This window comes from Saimiri boliviensis, chromosome 10 (assembly GCF_048565385.1).
Source record: "Saimiri boliviensis isolate mSaiBol1 chromosome 10, mSaiBol1.pri, whole genome shotgun sequence".
Lineage (NCBI taxonomy): Eukaryota > Metazoa > Chordata > Mammalia > Primates > Cebidae > Saimiri > Saimiri boliviensis.
In genome coordinates, this window is record NC_133458.1 from 84,288,114 (window position 1) to 84,294,113 (window position 6,000).

Genomic DNA, 6,000 nt, shown 5'->3' on the forward strand with positions numbered 1-6,000 from the left:
TGTGAAAAATTTCTGATTAACCAAAAGAGGACAGTTCCTTGCTTTCCTCAGTTTATCTTACATAAATTAAGCATATTTTAAACTATAGATCAAAAAATCTTTTGAGTGTTTTAATGCTGACTTCTTATAACTCTATCTTGTCTCCATTTTTTTTTGTTGTTTGTTTGTTTGTTTGTTTTTTTTTGGTTTTTTTTGAGACGGAGTTTCGCTCTTGTTACCCAGGCTGGAGTGCAATGGCGCAATCTCCGCTCACCGCAACCTCCGCCTCCTGGGTTCAGGCAATTCTCCTGCCTCAGCCTCCTGAGTAGCTGGGATTACAGGCACGCGCCACCATGCCCAGCTAATTTTTTGTATTTTTAGTAGAGACGGGGTTTCACCATGTTGACCAGGATGGTCTCGATCTCTTGACCTCGTGATCCGCCCTCCTCGGCCTCCCAAAGTGCTGGGATTACAGGCTTGAGCCACCGCGCCCGGCCTTGTCTCCATTTTTAGTATATTTTATAGCAATAAATGGTGACTGGGAAACATACTCTCCCTCTACTGAGATTCTATGATAGCAGACTATTCCTCACAGCAAGACATCGCTGAAACATTTTGAATAAGAAAATATATGCTTTATTTATAAATATCTCTGGGGAAGGAAATTCCATAGACCCTTTTGATGATTTTCTATTTTTAAGATACAACTCATTTGGGAAATTCTCTTATATCTTGCTTAAGTCTCTCTGCTGAAGTTTAATCTCATTCCTGCTCATTCATTCCTCGGTAAAGATGGAGAGCAGCTGATATCATCCTCTTTATATACTGGAGAACTCTCATTTAAAAACCCCCTTGCTGAATAATATCACTCAATATTCTCATATTGGTCCCATTTTTAAATCCTTTGATCATTTTTACTGGCCTCCACATCTCTCTTAAATGTCTGAATCTAAACAATTGAACTATTATGGGTCTGACCAGTGTAGTATTATACTGGATGTGTCACTTCACATTCCTAATGCTTAACTACTATTTATACATTCCAGTATCGCACATGCTTTTTTAAGAACAGTAAAAGCATTTCAATGGAGGTGATACATTATCTCCTAGCATTTATTTGTGTCATAGGTAAACTAAGGCCATTTGAAAACAAACGCCCTCCCTTCACACACACACACACACACACACACACACACACACACACTCACACAGAGTGTATCTTTATGGTAAATTGTTTCCAATCAAACAAGTTTTTTTTTTTTTTACTGTGTTATTCCATTTATATAACAAAAAAACATTAAAGGCAATCTCGCTGTCAAAAGTCAAAACTGTAGTTAACCTTGAAGGGATGGGGGCTACTGAAAGGGAGCTTGGTGGGTTTCTGTGGTACTGTTATTAACCTAATTTCTAATCTGGGTTCTGGTTACATAGGTAATTATGATGTATAATTTTCTTCTTTTTTTCTTTTGGAGACAGGATCTTGCTCTGTTGCCCAGGCTGGAGTGCAGTGATATGATCATGGCTTACTGCAACCTCAGCCTCCTGGGCTCAAGTGATCCAGCTGCTTCAGCTTTCCATGTAGGTGGGACTACAGACACATACTACCATGCCCAGCTAATTAAAAAAAAAATTACTTGTAGAGGCCATGCATGGTGGCTCACACCTGTAATCTCAGCACTTTGGGAGGCTGAGGAGCGTGGATCACTTGAGGTCAGAGTTCAAGAACAGTTTGGCCAACATCTACACAAAACACAAAAATTAGAAAGATTTATAATCCTTTGGATATATACCCAGTAATGGAATTGTTGGGTCAAATGAAATTTCTATTCCTAGGTCCTTGAGGAATTGCCACACTGTCTTCCACAATGGTCAAACTAATTTACACTCCCACCGACAGTGTAAAGGTGTTCCTATTTCTCCACATCCTCTCCAGAATCTGTAGTCATAAATAATTCTATTATAAAGACACATGCACGCATACGTTCATTGTGGAAATGTTTACAATAGCAAAGACCTGGAACCAACCCAAATGCCCATCAATGATAGACTGGACAAGGAAAATGTGGCACAAATACACCATGGAATACTAAGCAGCCATAAAAAACGATGAGTTTGTGTCCTTTGTAGGGACATGGATGAATCTTGAAACCATCATTCTCAGCAAACTGAAACAAGAACAGAAAAACACTGCAACTTCTCACTCACAGGTGGGTGTTGAACAATGGGAACACATGGACACAGGGAGGGGAGTATCACACACTGGCTTCTATTGAGGGGGCCTAGAGGAGGGACAGCAGCGGGGGTAAGGAGGTTGGGGAGGGATAACATGGGGAGAAATGCCAGATATATGTGACAGGGGGATGGAGGCAGCAAACCACATTGCCATGTATGTACCTATGCAAACAATCCTGCATGATCTGCACATGTACCCCTACAAGTACCCCTATTGAACCTAAAGTACAATAAAAAATATATACGTATATAAAAAGAAAGAAAAACACCTCTACATGAAAAAAAAATACAAAAATTAGCCAGGCATCGTGGTACATGACTGTAATCTCAGCTACTTGGGAGGCAGAGACAGGAGAATCGCTTGAACCCAGGAAGCGGAGGTTGCAGCTAGCTGAGATCGCGCCATTGCATTCCAACCTGAGAGAAAGAGTAAGATTCCATCTCAAAATAAATAAATAAATAAATAATAAAGAATTAGTTGTAGAGACAAGGTCTTCCTATGTTGCCCAGGCAATGCCAATCATTGGTCTTTAGTGAGCACCTGTTTGAAACAGCTCATTTCCTATAACCACATGACACTTTCATAATGAAAATGTTTCAAAAGACACAGCCAATGACCCTTGGCAGCAGAGCAAGACCTTCAGATTTTCCCATTTAGAAATCTGTTTTTTTGTTTGTTTGTTTTTTGTTTTTTTTTTTTTAAAGAGACTGTTGCCTAGGCTGTAGTGCAGTGGTGTGATTATGGATTACCTCAACTTCAACCTCCTGGGCTTAAGCAATCCTCCTGCCTTGGCCTCCCAAATTTCTGGGATTACAAGTGTGAGCCACTGTGCATGTCTACTTTTTTTTTTTTTTTTTTTTTTTTTTGAGATAAAGTCTTGCTCTGTCACCCAGGCTGGAGTGCAGTGGCGCGATCTTTGCTTACTGCAACCTTTACCTCCTGGCTTCAAGTGATTCTTGTGCCACAGCTGCCCGACCAGCTGGGATTGCAGGCATGCACCACCATGTCCAGCTAATTTTCTTTTCTTTTTTTTTTTTTTTGAGATGGAGTTTTGCTCTTATTGCCCAGGCTGGAGTGTGATGATGTGGTCTTGGCTTGCTGCAACCTCCGCCTCCTGGGTTCAAGCAGTTCTCCTGCCTCAGCCTCCCAAGCAGCTGGAATTACAGGCACCCACCACCACGCCAGCTAATAATTTTTGTGTTTTCAGTAGAGATGGATTTTCACCATTTTGGCCAGGCTGGTCTGGAACTCCTCCTGACCTCAAGTGATCTGCCTGCCTTGGCTTCCCAAAGTGCTGGCATTTACAGGCGTGAGCCACTGTGGCTGACCAAATCCATTTTTGCTGAAGAGTGTATGCCTGTACAGAACAATGTGAGACAGAATATACACTCAAACAGTGTTAATATGGTCATCTCTGGGTGGTGAGATTAGATAATTTTTTTGTTTTCTTTCCTTAAAAAAAAAATCATCTACACTGCCTGCATTCTTTTTTAAAACAAATTCTTAACAGTTATTAAGGATTATGTTCCAGAGTATTCGAGGTTAGTTACTGCTTATTACAAATTGAAGAAGAAAAAACACAAGTTGTAAAAAGGATGAAAATGACGGATTTTTAATAATTCATTGAATAATATTTATTTTAAAAAGCCAATGTGTCTGAAATAAATAAATGGCTGTTGAGTTGAATTGTTAGATTTCATCGGTGATATACTTTTCATCTTTTCACTTGAAATGTGAATTGTATGCATAGTGTTTGTGTTTGAAGTCTGCATCTGTCATTAGTATAGTTAAATAAAATTGGGATAATTATGGTATGAAACTGAGACCAAAATTGACAAAGTAACTCAATGAAATTTAAGATTCCCCTGATTACTGTATTAGTTTCTCAGATAATTTCTCAAATTTATGATTCACTCTAAAGTGTACATGGCACAGATTTTCTTATTTTAATTCAACGTTTTCATGATAGGTTTAAGATGCTGCTTCGTTGAGTGACAGAATTTGACTTGCTTCTTTCACTTATGGCTTTGTGTCTTTAAAGAGCATCTTCTACCACTTTTTAAAAACATTGCAATCAGAGACGTTTGATATTAAATCCTTCTTTCTATCTTTACTCTCTTTTTTGGCTGATGAAATCTTTGTTTACTTTTCATTGGGAGGCTTAGATTATGGCCAACCACTTATAGCATATTTATAATTTATTTATGATTCAAAACAAAATAAGACCAGAAATTAGTGAAACCTAACACTTGAGAAGTTCCATAAGTTTGGATGTGCTCAGATTATTATTTTTTCCTATAACTAAGTTACAAATCACTGAGATGTAACTTATGTGCAAGCACTGTATGGGATGTCATGAATATTTAGTGCTTTGTTTCTATTTCTAAGTCTGTGAAGTTTCATAAATCAGCACTGTTTTTGCTTGGTTGCTACATAGCTGTGATATTCATGCTGTCTCTTCTGTACTATAAAGGCTGAATTTCACCCAATTTTCATACAAAATTCATTCCTTGTAGGTAAGATAAACTATGTTGGTCCAATGTTAAGAGTTATGATTTAAGTAAAACAGAAGGGGAAACTACAAATCTAAAGTTCTCATTTAGGCCAGGCATGGTGGCTCCTGCCTATAATCCCAGTATGTTGGGAGGTCCAGATGGGAGAATTGCTTGAGCCCAAGAATTTGAGACCAGCCTGGGCAACATAGTGAGACCTTGTCTCAACAAAATTGAAAAAAAAAAAAAAAAAAATGAAGTTCTCTTTTCACTTCAAATCCTATATGCTGTTTATAGGTTAGTAAATAGTGAGATATTATGAAGCTGTTTCCAGTTTCATGATCTGTAGTACAAAATATTGGCTGGGCATAGAGGCTCATACTTGCAATCCCAACACTTTGGGAGGGTGAGGCAGGTGGATCTCTTGAGCCTAGGAATTCAAGACCATCCTGGACTACATGGTGAAACTCCATCTCTACAAAAAATACAAAAATTAGGTGGGTGTGGTGGCCTGTACCTGTAGTTCTAACTACTCAGGAGGCTGATGTAGGAGGATTGCTTGAGCCCAGGACGTCAAGGCTGCAGTGAACTATGATCACATTACTGTACTCCAGCCTGAGTGACAGAACAAGTCCTTGTCTCAAAACAAAAAAAAAAAAATTAAAACTAAAATATTACTACATACTTCCTGTCTGAAAACCCCATTGGCAATGTTTCCTCAGATTTCACAACTGAAAACATAGGCCCTCAGCCATTTGATTGGAGTGTTATCCTTTCTAAACCAGTGATTGCCAGTGTGGCCAATCATCAATGTTTTATTTATTTCCATCCCCAACCCCAGAATTTTTTTTTTCTCAGTAGCACTAGACCAGCGATTCTCAAACTTGACTATATATTAAAATCACCTGAGGAGATTAAGAAAACCCTAATGCCTCAGCCCCAGCCCCAGAGATTCTGAGGTATGTGGTTCTGGGTCTCCCTACCGTAAGAGGTATTCAGGTAAACATCCAGTCACGTTTGAGAACTACTGCTGATGTGGTTTGGCTTGGTGTCCTCACCAAAATCTCATCTTGAATTGTAATGCCCATCTGTCAAGGGAGGGAAGTGATTGCATAATAGGGATGGTTTCCCCCATGCTGTTCTCATGATAGTGAGGTTTTATAAATGGTAGTTTATTCTGTGCACCCAACACACACACTCTCTCTCTGTATCTCTCACCTGCCACCATGTAAGACATGCCTACTTCCCCATCTGCCATGATTATAAGTTTCCTGAAGCCTCCTCAGCCATGCAGAA

General features: G+C 39.2%; 1 long non-coding RNA gene across 1 annotated transcript in view; it reads left to right on the top strand.

Moving 5' to 3' along the window:
- LOC141580107 (uncharacterized) overlaps nucleotides 1–2,167 on the top strand; it is a 73,120-nt gene extending 70,953 nt beyond the window's left edge. The window contains exon 3 of the long non-coding RNA XR_012512158.1: nucleotides 2,107–2,167. This is a non-coding gene — a long non-coding RNA (uncharacterized LOC141580107). The remainder of the gene's footprint in view (nucleotides 1–2,106) is intronic.
- Nucleotides 2,168–6,000: the final 3,833 nt, after the last annotated feature.